The 20,165-nt window shown below is 47.5% G+C and overlaps 1 long non-coding RNA gene across 2 annotated transcripts; it reads right to left on the reverse strand.

The window, feature by feature from the left end:
* Positions 1-18,218: 18,218 nt before the first annotated feature.
* Positions 18,219-20,165, reverse strand: LOC128497539 (uncharacterized). 2 transcript variants are annotated; one of them, XR_008354325.1, is made up of 4 exons: positions 20,141-20,165; positions 19,307-19,358; positions 19,104-19,154; positions 18,219-18,635 (listed from the first exon to the last, which is right to left on the reverse strand). It is a non-coding gene; the product is annotated as an uncharacterized LOC128497539 (long non-coding RNA). The 2 variants fall into 2 exon arrangements; XR_008354324.1 differs by lacking the exon at positions 20,141-20,165 and adding an exon at positions 19,560-19,828 and having other exon boundaries at positions 19,307-19,516.

Raw genomic sequence — 20,165 nt, forward strand, 5'->3', positions numbered from 1 at the left:
GTATATATAGCAAATATTGTATACTGTATATATAACGAATAGTATATACTGTATATATAACGAATAGTATATGCTGTATATATAACGAATAGTATATGCTGTATATATAACGAATAGTGTATACTGTATATATAACGAATAGTATATACTGTATATATAACGAATAGTGTATACTGTATATATAACGAATAGTATATACTGTATATATAACGAATAGTGTATACTGTATATATAACGAATAGTATATACTGTATATATAGCGAATAGTGTATACTGTATATATATAGTGAATAGTATATGCTGTATATATAACGAATAGTGTATGCTGTATATATAACGAATAGTGTATACTGTATATATAACGAATAGTATATGCTGTATATATAACGAATAGTATATACTGTATATATAACGAATAGTGTATACCGTATATATAACGAATAGTATATACTGTATATATAGCGAATAGTGTATGCTGTATATATAACGAATAGTATATACTGTATATATAACGAATAGTATATACTGTATATATAGCAAATAGTGTATACTGTATATATAACGAATAGTATATGCTGTATATATAGCAAATAGTGTATACTGTATATATAACGAATAGTGTATACTGTATATATAACGAATAGTATATACTGTATATATAACGAATAGTGTATACTGTATATATAGCGAATAGTATATACTGTATATATAACGAATAGTGTATACTGTATATATAACGAATAGTATATGCTGTATATATAACGAATAGTATATACTGTATATATAACGAATAGTGTATACCGTATATATAACGAATAGTATATACTGTATATATAACGAATAGTGTATACTGTATATATATAGTGAATAGTATATGCTGTATATATAACGAATAGTATATACTGTATATATAGCAAATAGTATATGCTGTATATATAACGAATAGTATATGCTGTATATATAGCAAATAGTGTATACTGTATATATAACGAATAGTATATGCTGTATATATAGCAAATAGTGTATACTGTATATATAACGAATAGTGTATACTGTATATATAGCGAATAGTATATACTGTATATATAACGAATAGTGTATACTGTATATATAACGAATAGTGTATACTGTATATATAACGAATAGTGTATACTGTATATATAACGAATAGTATATACTGTATATATAACGAATAGTGTATACTGTATATATAACGAATAGTATATACTGTATATATAACGAATAGTATATACTGTATATATAACGAATAGTGTATACTGTATATATAACGAATAGTATATACTGTATATATAACGAATAGTGTATACTGTATATATAACGAATAGTATATACTGTATATATAACGAATAGTGTATACTGTATATATAACGAATAGTATATACTGTATATATAACGACTAGTATATACTGTATATATAACGAACAGTATATACTGTATATGTAGCGAATAGTATATACTGTATATATAACGAATAGTATATACTGTATGTATAACGAATAGTATATACTGTATATATGGCGAATAGTGCATACTGTATATATATATAGCGAATAGTGTATACTGTATATATAGCGAATAGTATATACTGTATATATAGCGAATAGTATATACTGTATATATAACGAATAGTATATACTGTATATATAGCGAATAGTATATACTGTATATATGGCGAATAGTGCATACTGTATATATATATATATATATATAGCGAATAGTGTATACTGTATATATAGCGAATAGTGTATACTGTATATATAACGAATAGTGTATACTGTATATATAGCGAATAGTGTATACTGTATATATAGCGAATAGTGTATACTGTATATATAGCGAATAGTGTATACTGTATATATAACGAATAGTATTTACTGTATATATAGCGAATAGTGTATACTGTATATATAACGAATAGTATATACTGTATATATAACGAATAGTGTATACTGTATATATAACAAATAGTATATACTGTATATATAACGAATAGTGTATACTGAATATATAACGAATAGTATATACTGTATATATAACGAATAGTATATGCTGAATACATAGCGAATAGTGTATACTGTATATATAGCGAATAGTATATACTGTATATATAACGAATAGTGTATACTATATATAGCGAATAGTGTATACTGTATATATAGCGAATAGTATATACTGTATATATAACGAATAGTGTATACTATATATAGCGAATAGTATATACTGTATATATAGCCAATAGTATATGCTGAATACATAGTGAATAGTTTATACTGTATATACAGCGAATAGTATATACTGTATATATATAGTGAACAGTATATGCTGAATAAATAGCGAATAGTGTATACTGTATATATAGCGAATAGTGTATACTGTATATATAACGAATAGTATTTACTGTATATATAGCGAATAGTGTATACTGTATATATAACGAATAGTATATACTGTATATATAACGAATAGTGTATACTGTATATATAACAAATAGTATATACTGTATATATAACGAATAGTGTATACTGAATATATAACGAATAGTATATACTGTATATATAACGAATAGTATATGCTGAATACATAGCGAATAGTGTATACTGTATATATAGCGAATAGTATATACTGTATATATAACGAATAGTGTATACTATATATAGCGAATAGTGTATACTGTATATATAGCGAATAGTATATACTGTATATATAACGAATAGTGTATACTATATATAGCGAATAGTATATACTGTATATATAGCCAATAGTATATGCTGAATACATAGTGAATAGTTTATACTGTATATACAGCGAATAGTATATACTGTATATATATAGTGAACAGTATATGCTGAATAAATAGCGAATAGTGTATACTGTATATATAACGAATAGTATATACTGTATATATAACGAATAGTGTATACTGTATATATATATATATATATATATATATATATATATAGCGAATAGTGTATACTGTATATATAGCGAATAGTGTATACTGCATATATAGCGAATAGTATATACTGTATATATAGCGAATAGTGTATACTATATATAGCGAATAGTGTATACTGTATATATAACGAATAGTGTATACTGTATATATAACGAATAGTGTATACTGTATATATATATTTATATATATATATATAGCAAATAGTGTATACTGTATATATAGCGAATAGTATATGCTGAATACAAAGCGAATAGTGTATACTGCATATATAGTGAATAGTGTATACTGTATATATAACAAATTTTTGTTATTTTTGTATATAAGCCTGGGGATTTTACTGCTGTTTATATTAAATACGGCAGAATTTTTGCCCCGGCACCCCTCCCCCATTCACACTGAGCAAATATTTAGCTTTTTGTCTCTCTTTAAACAGAAGCCGAGTGTTTCCTGCGCTCTCTTAACCAATAAAATCCCATTCATAAAAAATCCTAATGCGTTTTCTCACAATACTAAAATAATACTGAAACTATTAAAAAGCTTCTTTGTTTATATTTCTACTGAGGCGTATGAGTTCTTTTTACTTTTTTTTTTTTTTTTTTGTAAACGTTTTTATTGTCACTGGATAAAAAAGCCAAAGTACAAATTGACAGTAAGTCACGCAGTAAAGTGGAAAGAATACAAGAGTACAACACTTCCATAGAGGTCATGTAACTGCTTAGAATACAGCGTGAAACAATGGAAAAGCGTACAAACGTCTGTTAACGTGACTTGTAACATTCCTCATACAAAGTAGCTACAAATTAAAAATGACATGCCAAGTGACACAAATGAAGTTTTCCATTTTTGTTGTGGGAAGAAAGAGAAAAGAGTAAGGAAAGAGAAAAAGAGAGAGCAGGAGAGGAGTAAAGGGTAGATGAGGATGAGGGGGAATGGAGACACCACCGCAACAAAGGACAATCGGTAATCACAGGAACAACAAAGGGGAGCCAGCTACAGCAGGAAGGAATTTGAGAAGCCACGGATCCCAAATGGCCGAGAATTTGTGCAACTCGTCACGCAGTTTTGCCGTGATGTGTTCCATAATGATGAGATTCCAGATGGCCGATCGAATGTCGTTGGAAGTGGGGGGTGAGCCCTTCCACCTTCTCGCAATAGCAAGCTTGGTCGAAGCACATATTCTGTGTATAAGTTTGTGGTTGGCCGACGTCAATTTCGGCTCCTCCATGTCCATAACTAATAAGGCCACCTCCGGAGAACCTAGAAGGGGTACATCTAGTGCTCGAGAAAGATTGTGAAACGTGTCTTGCCATAACTGCTGGATGAGGGGGCAGGTCCACCATACATGGAGATAAGATCCTGAGGCACCACATCCACGGAAACAATTCGCAATGGAGGTCGGGAATATATGAGAGAGACGTAGGGGAGAAAGGTACCAATGTGCCACGACTTTGTATAGCCGTTCCTTCACCACAGTGCAGACCGTGAGTTTATGGATGTTGGACGCCGCTTTTCCCCATCTGGCAACTGGAAAAAGTTGGTTGAGATCAGAATGCCATCGCTGTCTATAAGACGGTGGTCCAGAATAACGAATTGTTAACAGGTGGCCATAGTACGTAGAGATAGCACAATTCAGACGTTGATGTGACACGAAGCGTTTCTCGAACAATGTCAAATCGGCTAGAGTACGGTTCACAAGCATGGCTAGCAGAAAGTGTCGAATTTGGAGGTAGTGAAAAATTTCCGAGGGAGGTATGTCCAGACTCTCACGTAGCAGCTGAAACGACACAATCCGCTGGCGCACCAAAAGGCCTGCCCTCACCAGACCCCTATCTGACCACCACTGAAAAGCACGAGCATCCAGACCCGCTGGGAACGCTGGATTAGAAAATAAGGGGGTCAGAGAAGAAGGATCGCCCGCGAGGGAGTATCGAAGACGACAGGAACGCCATAGGACCAGTGAGGCCCGCGTCGACGTTAGAAGACGGGTTGAAGACCATGTCGAGGTATCCATCCACAGGAGGTGACGCAGCTGGCCTGAGTCGGTGAAGCCTCCCTCGATATCCACCCAAGGCAGAGTTCCGTCCGGAAGGGACCAGGCCTCCAACTGCGACAGGCGAGCAGCCAGATAATACAAATAGAGATGCGGAGCACTCAGTCCTCCCTTGGATCTGTGCATAAACATTGTGTGTTGGTTAATTCTGGCCCGTTTAAAGTTCCACACAAAACGAAAAACAAAAGATTGAAAGGAGTCCAGGTCAGGTTTGCGGATGGGAATGGGCAGTGCTCGAAACAAATAAAGAAGTTTAGGGAGAATGTTCATTTTGATCGCATAGAGTCTCCCCATCCAGGAAATGGAGAATTTAGACCACTGCATGATTTCCTTGCGCAATGTAGACAACAGCGGCAAGTAGTTCACCTGATACAGTGTCGCTAGAGAGTTGGTAATGTGTACTCCCAGGTATGTGAGATATGAGGATTTCCACGTAAAGTTAAAATTGGATGCTATAGATTGTTGCACTTCACTCCTCAGATTGATGTTCAAAGCCTCACACTTAGAGTTGTTGACTTTATATCCCGATATGCCGGAAAACGTGTGAAGGATGGAGTATAGCTTGGGAATGGATATGAGAGGGTTCGTTATGGTCAACAAAACATCATCCGCGAACAGACTGAGCTTGAAGTGGTGGCCATTCACGACCACACCCGAGACATCTGGATCCGCTCTGACCGCTATCGCCAGCGGCTCGAGACAGATGGCAAATAAGAGAGGCGACAGCGGACAACCTTGTCTGGTGCCGTTGAGTACACTGAAAGGAGGCGATTCGTGGCCCATAAGTGCAATGGTCGCCGAGGGTGAGTCATATAGCGCCTGGACGCCTCTAAGAAATCTGCCCCCAAAGCCGAAAGACCGCATCACCTCCCACATGTAAGTCCAATCAACACGGTCGAACGCCTTCTCGGCGTCTAACGCCAAAAGCATCGCCGGCTGAGAGGATGTAGTAGCCACTTCAATGAGGTCAAGAGTTCTCCTGATGTTGTCTGGGGCTTCCCTGCGGGGAATGAACCCGACTTGATCCGGGTGGATGATAGTCGAGATGATTGAGCTTAAACGAGACGCTAAAATTTTGGCGTACAATTTCGTGTCAGCATTTATGAGGTAGATGGGACGATAACTCCCACAGTTCGCAGGATCCTTTCCCTCCTTGTGTATGACTATGATCCTCGCCGCAAGCATCTCTTTGGGGATAGATGAGCCATCCAGAAACTTGTTATAGAGAGTCAAAAGTCTGGGGTGCAGAACCGATGAGAATTTTTTGTAGTAAGTGCCAGGTAAGCCATCCGGCCCCGGAGCCTTGGACGGTTTGATGGAAGAGATAGCCCGTTTAAGTTCGTCATCAGTGATGGGAGCACTTAAAGAGTCTACTTGAGATGGAGCCAAATGGGGCAGAGGTATCGAGCTCAAGAAGTTGGTAATGTGGTCATTTCCCGAATGGTTAAGGGGTGCCTTAGCCCCATCATACAGCGACTTGTAGAAATCCGCGAACCTCTCCGCTATATCAGCAGGGTTTATCCAGGATACCTGGTGGCTGTCAACAATCTTGGTAATATTTTGCGATTTCCTCTGAGAGCGGAGACGTCGAGCCAGCATAGCGCTTGGCTTGTTAGCCTTATCGAAAAATCGCTGTTTCGTAAGGTTGAGCGAATGGAGAACCGCTCTGCTACGTAATAAATTCAATTCTCCTCTCGTCTGTATGATGTCTCGTAGCGTCCCGTCATCCAGGGAACGCTTGTGCTGAGCTTCCAGGAGAGAAAGCTTATCAGAGAGGAACTTCTCCTCCAAGAGGCGCTGACGCTTGCGGCGAGCAGTCAGTTTGAGGAAGGATCCCTTTATAAAGGCTTTGTGAGCCGACCAGACTAATAGGGGGTCAACCCCAGGCGTTTCATTGAAGTGGAAGTACTCCTGCAGGTCCCTCTGGATGTCACCCCGCCCAGATGGATCCGAAAACAGAAATTCATCCAGTCTCCAACTCCGGGCAGCAGACGTAGAGTCCGGGAGCCGAAAGGAGCATTCCACCGCCCCATGATCGGACCACGTAATGGGATGAATCGCGGAAGACATGTCTGCTGTGATGAGGTTCTGGCTGAAAAGGAGGAAGTCGATACGGGAGTAGGAGCCATGAGGATGAGAGAAAAAAGAATAATCAAGTGTTTTGGGGTGCAGTAGCCTCCAGACATCCACTAGCGCCGTGGTTCGGGCAAAATCTTTGAGATGTCGCGTATTGGGCGATGCGGTCGACGTAGATTGAGATCCCTTCTTGTCCAGGAAAAAGTCCCAGATCGCGTTGAAATCCCCGCCGACGATGAGACGATGAGTACGATACTGCATAAGAATATCTGTCAGACGATGGTAGAAGGATTCATCACCAACGGAGGGTGCGTAGACGTTCAGAAGGACCGTGGGTTGGTTCTGGAGAGTACCTGACAGCAGAAGGTATCTTCCCCACTTATCAGACAACGTCTCCTGAAGTTGAAAACCCAGGGAAGATCTCAAAAAAATACTAACACCGTTCCTTTTCTGTCTCGGGTGCGTAGAATGAAGTCCCGTTTCTACGCATCCTCCGGCATTCCTGTACGCAGCAGGGACGAAGCCGATTCCTTTGGCTCGCGGCTCTCACGCATCGGGACAGCTAAGTCTTTCATGACATTCGTTATTGCTATTTTGCTTATGTTCCGAGTGTCCGTTTGTACCCTTTTTTTTTTTGTTTGTTTTATTAGGATCTGTGCCAGAAGGAAGGAATGAAGGATTTGCGTAAATGTGTTTCCTGAAGCATAATTATGTCGCAATGGTGTTGCTGATAATAACGAAACGCCAGTCTCCTCTTGTGTGGAGTGTTGAGACCTCGTACATTGTGTGAAATGACCTTAACATGTAACGGCATCACAGCGGTGTATGAAACGCTAGTCGGAGTGCTCCATCAGCAGGAATCCCAATAGTAGCAGTAACGGCACCCGGTATCTCCAAGGAGAAAAGGGACACGGGAGGGGAAAGGAGGAAGAGAAAAAAGGAAAAGAGAAAAGAGAAAGGAAAAGAAGAAGAACAGAACATAAGAGCAAAACAAAACACATACAAATGTATATGAAGGCTACCACTTGACACCGAACGTCTATAGGTCCTGCGCAGAGGCAAAACCAAGCGACGGTCAAGTGATAGAATGACCATACCGGTCAACAGGGGGATCTCACCGACCACGGAAATCAACGGCCAACCCAACCAGCCCTGTCTGTCAACGAGAGCTCCTCGTAGATAAGGTAAGCATGCTTGGCGAAAGCATAAAACACGCCCAAAATGCACTTATACAAGACCCAAATAGTGGCGTACATGTGTCATAATAAAACAAACAAAAAAAAAAAGGGTACAAACGGACACTCGGAACATAAGCAAAATAGCAATAACGAATGTCATGAAAGACTTAGCTGTCCCGATGCGTGAGAGCCGCGAGCCAAAGGAATCGGCTTCGTCCCTGCTGCGTACAGGAATGCCGGAGGATGCGTAGAAACGGGACTTCAGGGAAAGATGAACTCGGGAAACAACAGGTGAGTATCAAGGTGTAGAGAAAAATCAGTCCGTCTCCTCAGTGATGGCGAACGACGAGCGGGAGCGCCGTCTTGTAGGGGCATCCGACCACGACGCAGGATCCACAGCAGAAGCCGAACGTTGGGGTCTCTGGCGACCAGCTGGGCAAGGTGGTAAGTCAAGTTCCTGCAGCAGGGTTTCGGCAGCTGATAGTGATTTGATGGTGATGCTTCTATCATCCCTGGAGGCTTGCAGGGCAAAAGGAAACCGCCAGCGATATGCAATTCCATGAGCCCTAAGATGATCAGTGAGAGGCTTAAACTCTCTGCGACGCTGCAGGGTCCTGGGCGAGAGGTCTGTAAATAGATGTATAGCCGAGTTGTCCAGTTTGGGAGTGATGGAACGTGCCGCTTTCATCAGGGACATCTTGACAGTAAAGTCCCGGAGCTTTGCAATAATGTCCCTCGGTCTGTCCCGGTTGGTAGGTCTCGGCCGTAAAGCCCTGTGTGCCCTCTCCACCAAAATCTGTTCCGGAGGAGTGTCTGGTAGCAGCTGGCGAAATACCTGGGACAGTACGTCGGGAATGTCCAGAAAAGATTCAGGTACACCGCGAATTCGGATGTTATCCCGGCGAGATCTATTCTCAAGATCTTCCTGTGCGTCATGTAGAGAGTGCAATTCATGTTGTAAGGCCGCAATGTCAGACAGCATGTCTTGCTGCGTCTTGTGTAACGTGGCGTGGTCTCTCTCGACGGTGTCGGTGCGTAGGCCGATGTCTAAAATGTCCCGTTTCAATTCTTTCATCTCGGATCGTATCTGATCCATGAGGTCTTGCTTTACTGTGAGAACCAGGTTCTTGATATCAGCTATGTCTTGTTTGGAGCATGCCGATTCCGCCGCCATGTCTACTTGTAGGCCCAATGGAGCAGGCGGAGAAGAAGCGGGGCTAGAAACAGTTGGCTGTTTTCTGTGGAAAATGTCCGGTATCGGCGTTTTCTTTGTGGACCTCCGAGCTCCGCCAGGCATGCTGCGGACTTTCCCCAAGTCGAGGAGAAAAATGAAGAGCTGATTAAGGTGCAAAACCGTAGCTAATGTAGGACAGGATGGGAGAGCAACACAACTATGCGACCATCTTGTCCCGCGGCCGGCCACGCCCACTCCTTTTTACTTTTTTTTATACTTTTTCATTTTATGATTATTTATTTTTAAACTTTTTTACCTCTCACTTGCTGGTTGCGATGTCTGTAATGAGCCGTCAGTGTACTTACACTCGGTGCTGCGCTCCTGGATCACCTCGGACTCTATAGATAAGTGGAGCGGAACGTGTAAAATAATTACGTCCTAGAGGTTGCTAACGTTCTAGTCCGGGTAACACGGCGAGTGTGAAGATGGCGCTCGCACGCTGATCACAGAGACGTCTTTATACCGACGAGGAGAATGGAGACAAAGTCCTCCTATAACAGAAATAACGCCGTCCGTATAACACCTTCTGCCGCCTTTTACCCCCTGATGAGACCTCACAGTTACCCCTACATTCTGTACCCAGCCTCTGTCTGTCTGTCTGTCCTCTCTCCGAGGTTCTGAGGCGTTCTGTACCCAGCCTCTGTCTGTCTGTCCGCTCTCGGAGACGCTGAGGCGTTCTGTACCCAGCCTCTGTCTGTCTGTCTGTCCTCTCTCCGAGGTGCTGAGGCGTTCTGTACCCAGCCTCTGTCTGTCTGTCCGCTCTCAGAGACGCTGAGGCATTCTGTACCCAGCCTCTGTCTGTCTGTCCGCTCTCCGAGACGCTGAGGCGTTCTGTACCCAGCCTCTGTCTGTCTGTCCGCTCTCCAAGGTGCTGAGGTGTTCTGTGCCTAGCCTCTGTCTGTCTGTCTGTCCGCTCTCCAAGGTGCTGAGGTGTTCTGTGCCTAGCCTCTGTCTGTCTGTCTGTCCGCTCTCCAAGGTGCTGAGGCGTTCTGTACCCAACCTCTGTCTGTCTATCCGCTCTCGGAGACGCTGAGGCGGCCTGTGCCCAGCCTCTGTCTGTCTGTCTGTCCGCTCTCCAAGGTGCTGAGGCGTTCTGTACCCAGCCTCTGTCTGTCTGTCCTCTCTCCGAGGTGCTAAGGCATTCTGTACCCAGCCTCTGTCTGTCTGTCCGCTCTCCGAGACGCTGAGGCGTTCTGTACCCAGCCTCTGTCTGTCTGTCTGTCCACTCTCCGAGGTGCTGAGGCGTTATGTACCCAGCCTCTGTCTGTCTGTCCGCTCTCCGAGACGCTGAGGCGTTATGTACCCAGCCTCTGTCTGTCTGTCCGCTCTCCGAGACGCTGAGGCGTTCTGTACCCAGCCTCTGTCCGTCCGTCCGCTCTCCGAGGTGCTGAGGCGTTCTGTACCCAGCCTCTGTCTGTCTGTCCGCTCTCCAAGGTGCTGAGGTGTTCTGTACCCAGCCTCTGTCTGTCTGTCCGCTCTCCAAGGTGCTGAGGCGTTCTGTGCCTAGCCTCTGTCTGTCTGTCTGTCCGCTCTCCAAGGTGCTGAGGCGTTCTGTACCCAACCTCTGTCTGTCTATCCGCTCTCGGAGACGCTGAGGCGGCCTGTGCCCAGCCTCTGTCTGTATGTCCGCTCTCCAAGGTGCTGAGGCGTTCTGTACCCAGCCTCTGTCTGTCTGTCCTCTCTCCGAGGTGCTAAGGCATTCTGTACCCAGCCTCTGTCTGTCTGTCCGCTCTCCGAGACGCTGAGGCATTCTGTACCCAACCTCTGTCTGTCTGTCTGTCCACTCTCCGAGGTGCTGAGGCGTTATGTACCCAGCCTCTGTCTGTCTGTCCGCTCTCCGAGACGCTGAGGCGTTCTGTACCCAGCCTCTGTCCGTCCGTCCACTCTCCGAGGTGCTGAGGCGTTCTGTACCCAGCCTCTGTCTGTCTGTCCGCTCTCCAAGGTGCTGAGGTGTTCTGTACCCAGCCTCTGTCTGTCTGTCCGCTCTCCAAGGTGCTGAGGCGTTCTGTGCCTAGCCTCTGTCTGTCTGTCTGTCCGCTCTCCAAGGTGCTGAGGCGTTCTGTACCCAACCTCTGTCTGTCTATCCGCTCTCGGAGACGCTGAGGCGGCCTGTGCCCAGCCTCTGTCTGTCTGTCTGTCCGCTCTCCAAGGTGCTGAGGCGTTCTGTACCCAGCCTCTGTCTGTCTGTCCTCTCTCCGAGGTGCTAAGGCATTCTGTACCCAGCCTCTGTCTGTCTGTCCGCTCTCCGAGACGCTGAGGCGTTCTGTACCCAGCCTCTGTCTGTCTGTCTGTCCACTCTCCGAGGTGCTGAGGCGTTATGTACCCAGCCTCTGTCTGTCTGTCCGCTCTCCGAGACGCTGAGGCGTTATGTACCCAGCCTCTGTCTGTCTGTCCGCTCTCCGAGACGCTGAGGCGTTCTGTACCCAGCCTCTGTCCGTCCGTCCGCTCTCCGAGGTGCTGAGGCGTTCTGTACCCAGCCTCTGTCTGTCTGTCCGCTCTCCAAGGTGCTGAGGTGTTCTGTGCCCAGCCTCTGTCTGTCTGTCCGCTCTCCGAGACGCTGAGGCGTTCTGTACCCAGCCTCTGTCTGTCTGTCCACTCTCCGAGGTGCTGAGGCGTTATGTACCCAGCCTCTGTCCGTCCGTCCGCTCTCCGAGACGCTGAGGCGTTCTGTACCCAGCTTCCGTCTGTCTGTCCTCTCTCCGAGGTGCTGAGGTGTTCTGTACCCAGCCTCTGTCTGTCTGTCCGCTCTCCGAGACGCTGAGGCGTTCTGTACCCAACCTCTGTCTGTCTGTCTGTCCACTCTCCGAGGTGCTGAGGCGTTATGTACCCAGCCTCTGTCTGTCTGTCCGCTCTCCGAGACGCTGAGGCGTTCTGTACCCAGCCTCTGTCCGTCCGTCCGCTCTCCGAGGTGCTGAGGCGTTCTGTACCCAACCTCTGTCTGTCTATCCGCTCTCGGAGACGCTGAGGCGGCCTGTGCCCAGCCTCTGTCTGTCTGTCTGTCCGCTCTCCAAGGTGCTGAGGCGTTCTGTACCCAGCCTCTGTCTGTCTGTCCTCTCTCCGAGGTGCTAAGGCATTCTGTACCCAGCCTCTGTCTGTCCGCTCTCCGAGACGCTGAGGCGTTCTGTACCCAGCCTCTGTCTGTCTGTCTGTCCACTCTCCGAGGTGCTGAGGCGTTATGTACCCAGCCTCTGTCTGTCTGTCCGCTCTCCGAGACGCTGAGGCGTTATGTACCCAGCCTCTGTCTGTCTGTCCGTTCTCCGAGACGCTGAGGCGTTCTGTACCCAGCCTCTGTCCGTCCCTCCGCTATTGGAGGTGCTGAGGCGTTCTGTACCCAGCCTCTTTCTGTCTGTCCGCTCTCCAAGGTGCTGAGGTGTTCTGTGCCCAGCCTCTGTCTGTCTGTCTGTCCGCTCTCCAAGGTGCTGAGGCGTTCTGTACCCAACCTCTGTCTGTCTGTCCGCTCTCCGAGATGCTGAGGCGTTCTGTACCCAACCTCTGTCTGTCTGTCCGCTCTCCGAGATGCTGAGGCGTTCTGTACCCAACCTCTGTCTGTCTGTCCGCTCTCCGAGATGCTGAGGCGTTCTGTACCCAACCTCTGTCTGTCTGTCCGCTCTCCGAGATGCTGAGGCGTTCTGTACCCAACCTCTGTCTGTCTGTCCGCTCTCCGAGATGCTGAGGCGTTCTGTACCCAACCTCTGTCTGTCTGTCCGCTCTCCGAGATGCTGAGGCATTCTGTACCCAACCTCTGTCTGTCTGTCCGCTCTCCGACACGCTGAGGTGTTCTGTGCCCAGCCTCTGTCTGTCTGTCCGCTCTCTGAGGCGCTGAGGCGTTCTGTGCCCAGCCTCTGTCTGTCTGTCTATCCGCTCTCTGAGGTGCTGAGGCGTTCTGTACCCAGCTTCTGTCTGTCTGTCCGCTCTCTGAGGTGCTGAGGCGTTCTGTACCCAGCCTCTGTCTGTCTGTCTGTCCGCTCTCCAAGGTGCTGAGGCGTTCTGTGCCCAGCCTCTGTCTGTCTGTCCGCTCTCCGAGACGCTGAGGCGTTCTGCATCCAGCCTCTGTCTGTCTGTCTGTCTGTCTGCTCTCCGAGGTGCTGAGGCGTTCTGTACCCAGCCTCTGTCTGTCTGTCTGCTCTCCGAGACGCTGAGGCGTTCTGCATCCAGCCTCTGTCTGTCTGTCTGTCTGCTCTCCGAGGTGCTGAGGCGTTCTGTACCCAGCCTCTGTCTGTCTGTCCGCTCTCCGAGGTGCTGAGACGTTTTATTCCCAGTCTCCGTCAGCGTCTGCCCTCTCTTAGAGGCTGAGTACGGAACCTGTCAGTGCCTCAGTCTGTCTGTCTGTCTGCTCGCTCTCTGTGTTCATAAATGAAGTCAGATCCCCCTCTCTCCCGTCTCATAGACAGCAGAGCGATTCGGGATGTCGCTCATTCCTTCTCACCCTCGGCCACCGAGTGGACAGTTGTTTGGCTATTTTTTTGCTCCACAAAAGTTAACAGAAACTGACCAAGTCTATTCAAGGACCACAATGGGGGGGTCAGAAGCGATTGATCATCTCAGCTGCAAACATGGTCTTTGCCATAAACTGACGAATAGGATAATAATCAGGACATTGATTGTCAGATCTTAGCCTGTAGCGGTCTTGTTTGTAAACGGTATATAAGACGTGTGTTGTTTCATGGAGGGAGAGCAGTCTGGCCGATGACGAGCAATAAAATCTACTTATTCAACTAATTTGGGAAGAATCTGTGTCTCAAAGTTATTGAGCATTCACACAACCAATAGGAGAAGTGCCTGCCTTCTCCGTGTTATCCTACAGGGAATGGCGACCAATCGGAGAAGCTCCTGCGTTCTCCATGTTATTCAGCGGGGATTGGCACAGGCAGCCCCGCTATTTACTGTATGTGGCCTCAGAATGCCGCTCATAGGACACCTCTTCCCCTACTGGTCGCCATAACTGCCGCTCCCATCACACCTCTTCAACCTACCCCAGAGCTAAAGGAGCAGTTGCCCAGGGTCCAAACATCCTGAGGGGCCATCCACAGCCGTGTCTCGTGGGGATAAGAGGCAAAACAACTGCAAATTAAGTAAGGGGTAATTGAGGGCAAGAGATTCTACCTCCCCCACCTCACGTGGTTTGGTCCGTTTTACTGTGGGGAATAGGCCCCACCCCCTGCTTTAAGTGTTTTTTTCCATGATGCTGGGGAGAATAGATACCACCTTCCCTCATGTCTGTTCCCAGTGTGTTGCGTGTGAAAAAAGGTGCACCCTCTTTAAATTCTATGGTTTTACATGATGATAATCATCGCTTCGTCAGCAGGTCTAAAAAATTAGCTAAATACGACCACATAGCGTGCCATGATTTATTCAAAAAAAATAAAGCCAAAATGGAGAAGCCATGTGTGGAAAACTAAGTACACCTTATGATTCAAAGCTTTTGGAACCACCTTATAATCGTCTTCCGTATGACTTTATCCGTCTCGCGTGGTTATGGAGGAATTTTGGCCCGCTCTTACGTTACTGCGGGCATTTATTTCTGCACAGCGCTCAGCCGCAGCGTTTCCGGCCAATAGAGTCGCTCGTATGGACCTTTAACTCTTGGAGCGGGCCGTGCGAGCAACTCTATTGGTCGCCTGCAGGGGACTCTTCTGCAGGTGACCAATAGAGTCGCTTGCACAGCCCTTTAACTCCTTACGGATTTCCGCTCCCGTTAACCCCTACGATGCTGCGTGGATACGCTAGATGGGGAAGGGACCAGGGAGATTCTTCGTGTTGCGCGTCTTCGTCTTCCAATACGAGTCCAGTTATCATCAATGTATTTTTAGACAATTCACGGGAACAGATAATGAAGCGATACGAGCCGTGTAGCCTGACGCGGTTTACTGAAAGGAAATGCCTTCAACCGCACACGCAATGGAATAAAATAAAACATTCTTTACATGTGATTCCGCGCGTGTTTTTTATACCTCATCGTGTGATTTGGTTTATTTGGAGGGAAAAAGATCAAAAAATCTGTTTCTCGAAACATAAATCTATTAGAACTAAGAAAACGGATCCACGGCGCTCTGTTACTCGCAATCACTCGGCTCGGCTGATCGATTCCGTCCCAAAGGGAGGGGCGGCGATTGGGAGAAATGACTTAAGAAACGGGGAATTTGGTCGATCCATGAATTAAATAGTTTAGAACCCGACGGTCTGAATAGGGAATGGAATCGTTCTGTACCTCCGAATGCTCCATGCTGATTCATATCTGTTATCCATCCCCCCCCCCATGAATAATAAATACTGAAAGTTAAAAAAAAATACCAAAAACTAATTTATTCCTTTGGAGCTTTAATGAGAAAACGTGTTACTATATTGAACGAGGATTATAGCGCTATGATAAAAACGTGTATTATATATACAGGTTATATATATTTACATTTATCATGAAGCTGTTGATTGCATTCTGCCGTTTGATTCGTTTAGGGTAATTATTACGGGAAGGTACGGAAGTTTCTCTTCGTGTGAAGGAATTAATTATATATTATTCTGGGGATTGGGTTTTAAGATTCACGCCCTGGATGAAGGGAATCTGAGTTTATTATATACGAGGCGTGCGCTTGTTATATTTAGGAGGGTGCCGCTGTAATTGCGAACGCCGCACACCCTTGTGTGATATTTAACCGCAGTTTATACACAACTGGCTGTGACTTGAAAAACATCCTAACATCCGACTTATATCGCTTTACTCAAACCTTAAACAGCAGCCGGTCTCGTCTTAGATTCAGGAGCCGTCTATCCCATGCATGTTTAACCCCCTCACTGTATTACCCTCTACCACCTCTGCTGGGAGGCTGCTCCACTTATCTACCACTATCTCAGTATATTAATACTTCCTTCCTAAGCCTCTCACCCCTAGGAATATGAGATGCCCCGAAGCATCACATTATGAGATCGGGGCATCTAATAACGTGTTCATATCTGCTCTCACCGTCCCCGTTCTGCTTTTAGCTCCACTCACGGGCGTGGGAAGGACACATTACGGCTGATATTATATATGTGACAGTCTGGGCACGCGTGTATACAAGTAATGATAGTGATTGGATGACATGTCTGCTCAGGCCACACCCCCTGACTCTGAACCAACGAGAAAATGTCTGTAGGGGCGACGGATAACGATATTATAACATGAAGCGTATGTAGAGCGTTCATACCCTGGGAGAATGTATATTACCCCCCCATACAGAGGCTGCAGGTCACAGACGGACCCGCAGGGGGCAGAAGTCGCATCGCGGGGCAGGTAATAACCACTGGGATTTAACCGTGTATTTGTCATATCTTACAGCTCCTGTTTCTTCATGGTTTTTCCGCCCCGTCGGGCTCACTCGTCCTCTACTTAACGGCTCTTGGGGCATCGGATGGACGGCCAGTTTAGGGGGTCAGTAAATACCCCCCCGACCACTGTGTACTGATAACAGTGACAAAAAGTGACGTATTTCAACAGTTTTAGGTAAATTATGGCTCAGAAACGTCTGTTGGTGAAAGAGTTAAACCCAACTATTAACCTCTGTGATGCTGGAGAAAAGAGAATGCAGACAACATCCAAACGATCCAAATAAAGGAAACCACCAAATATTAAAGATGATTTTTTACTTTTTCCCTGGATGATAAAAATGTTTTAAAAACAGCGGATTTGATTAAAACGTTAATAAGTCTGCGCACGCGGATGGCAGAAACGGGCAATCATCAGACAGCAGTGATATGAGCCATTGGCAGTGATCCTTCCAAACCCCCTCCCCCACCCTGCGGCCCCCAGCACGGGACCCGCACCCCGAAACGGATCGCAGGTTTAGCGGAGCGGCCCCTCGCTTTGGAACCGACGTGAAACGAAGATTAAAAAAGACAAACTCCGGCTCAGAAAGACGTTCACATTTACGAGGTCTGAGGGGGCAGAGGGGCATCGGGGTGCGGGGAGTAAGGCCACCAAACGTGTCACGGGGCAGATGGCACCTCTGATTTCTCACACTATGCAAACAGGTGTCCGGCTCATGATAACCGGGAACCCACCCTGCGACGCCTTGGAGACCCCCAATTTATTTTACCAACCGGCGAATCCCGAACTTCCCGGGGGCCGAGAAGACACTTGTTTGCATGTTGGATGAAACAGACGTGACGGAGAGACCCGGCAGCGAGATAACAAACACACGCAATATAAATACACCCACTCGCTCACCAACATCCACAGCCCCGAGGCGCGGTCCCCCCCGTCCGCTCCATATCACACAACCCCCCCAACACACGCAGCCCCCGCACCCCACGCCATACAAGCACTCTCAGCACACACCCTGTCCGGTCACACCGTCTCGCGCCGGGTATCTCGCGCCCCCCTCCCCCCAGGATTTTGGAGCCCGGTGGTAATAAAACGAACGATTTCTGTATCGGAAGACGCTGCGGTCATCTACGCTAAACGGGCGCCTACAGGGCCGGTGAGAAAAACGAGAGCGACGGAGGGGGGGCACGGCCCAAAAAAAAGACTAGAACTTTCTACACGGAACCAAAAAAACCCAAAGCAAAAATATCAAAAAGAAAATCCAAGCGGAGCGGCTTCCCCCGCGCCGAGCGCCGTCCCAGATCCCAGCGGATTACAGACGAGAGATCCCACCGCCGCCGCCACCAACCTCACCGCTACACCTCCGAAGGCAACTACGCAAAAGTCTACTATCCCCCGCGCCGCCGACCAATCAGCCCGCTCGCTGAGAAGCCGCCGGCCAACGCCAACACGCCGGCCGCACATTCACACCGAAACCGACATGCAGGCGCCGTGAAAACCGCCACCCAGAGGAAGAAAAGCAACCCGACAGCTGGCGTCACCGCCGAGTCCACCGAGCCCACCGCTCTCACAGCGTCTCGGACTGGGGGGCCGGCACCGGGCAGGGGTCCCTCGGCTCCCCCGTGCGTAAGGTCTTTGTGTCGTGAATATTCACAGTGCTGGCAAAGTGCTCGGCGGGGTTTAGGTGGGAACGGCGGTCTCCAGGCTCCGCCTCGTGTGCCGAAGCTTCCTCTTGTTGCTGTAGGAGGCCATCTCTTCCAGGGCGGACGTGTTGGGGGCGGGGCTCGGATCTTCGGCCGGCTGCTCCCGGGGCGCGCCTTCATCTACACCACACAAAGAGAGGCGTGAGAGAGCGCTCGGGGCAAAAGGTCACAGGGGGGCATGCGGGGAAAAACAAACGGGTCACGTGACAAAGAACCTCGCGTTACACGGATCTGTCACCTAGAACCCGGCACACGTTCTCTACTGTGTTCAGGCTCACTCTAGAACCCGCAGACGTCCGCCTTAAGCCCCGACTGAATGCTCTCCCGTCGGGGGCATTTGGGCAGGTGACGGATCCGCGTTGGGGGGGTAAACGGGGTTAGTGACTTGTATTTAGTGATGGACTCATTCCCGTGGGGCAGTCCTGCTGCGTGTACCCGGGCAGCGCGCTCGGCTCCCGGGGCACGTTAAGGAACATCGCGGGTAGCCCCGATGCTGGACTGCCACCTGTGCCCAGAGGCGGGACACGACGCAAAGTCACACTGTTAGCGTCACACACCGTGCACACCGCACACAGTACCACATCCTACCCAGAATGCACTGCGGCTGCTGCTGGGACTACAAGGGAGCGGGGGGTCAGTCTAGAGCGGAGCAAAGAAACAAATCTGGTGAGATGGACGGCAGGAGCCGCGCGCCGGACCCTCGTGTCGGACCCTCGTGGAACCTATAGATGCTATAGGCTCTGGGTGCAGCGGTTACCCCGGGGGGGGGGGTTGGGGGGGGGGTCACTCACCGGATGTCCTCGAGTCTTCGGTATATTTCAGGCCGGCGGTGAGGTCAGGAGACTGGAAGAGAGAAGCCGGTTACCGATCACAACGATCACACGGGATCCCTGACCCCAAACACACGGACACGGCTACCCCCGTCACACGTGCAGAACACCCACACAGACCCCCAACCGGCACTAACGAGATGCCGCGAGGGCCGGCCAACAACCCGCAGCCTCATAATCATCTGATCTACCCCCAGATTATAATAATCTCCACGACTGAGACGCTGCTTCCATAATAATCCAGCCTTAGATGCATTTAATGATATTAGCAGTAATGTAGGGAAGTGTGGCGGATAAGTGGAACAGCCTCCCAGTAGAAGTGGTAGAGGGTAATACAGTGAGGGTATTAAACATGCATGGGATAGACATACGGCTCCTGAATCTAAGACGAGACCAACGACTGATTAAGGTTTGAGTCGCTACAGACGGGGGCCGGATGGGGCCGGTGGGCTCTGGGTTTCTACGACGCTAGATGCCCATGTCTAGAACTATGGAGTTGGGTTGGGAGATGTGGTTCGATCCACCCATGCTCAGCGGATCATGAAAACCGGCCCCGGGGGGTACTGGCGACTACGACTCCAGAGGCCGAGGAGCAGCTGTGGCCCCCCCATGACACGCGCGGACCCCGTATGTTTGTGAAACCTCTATATTCAGTCAGGTCTCGCCCACATCACACATCACCCTGAAGCACGCGGCCACCACCAACGGCCCAGCGGAGGGAGCCCGGGGGCCACTGCCTGTATCTAGACAATGATTGGTTAGTGGCCCCGTCATGTGACACCATGCAGGCGGTACCTGGATTTCATATACGGGTTTGGAA

Source organism: Spea bombifrons, chromosome 5 (assembly GCF_027358695.1).
Source record: "Spea bombifrons isolate aSpeBom1 chromosome 5, aSpeBom1.2.pri, whole genome shotgun sequence".
Taxonomy (NCBI): Eukaryota; Metazoa; Chordata; class Amphibia; order Anura; family Pelobatidae; genus Spea; species Spea bombifrons.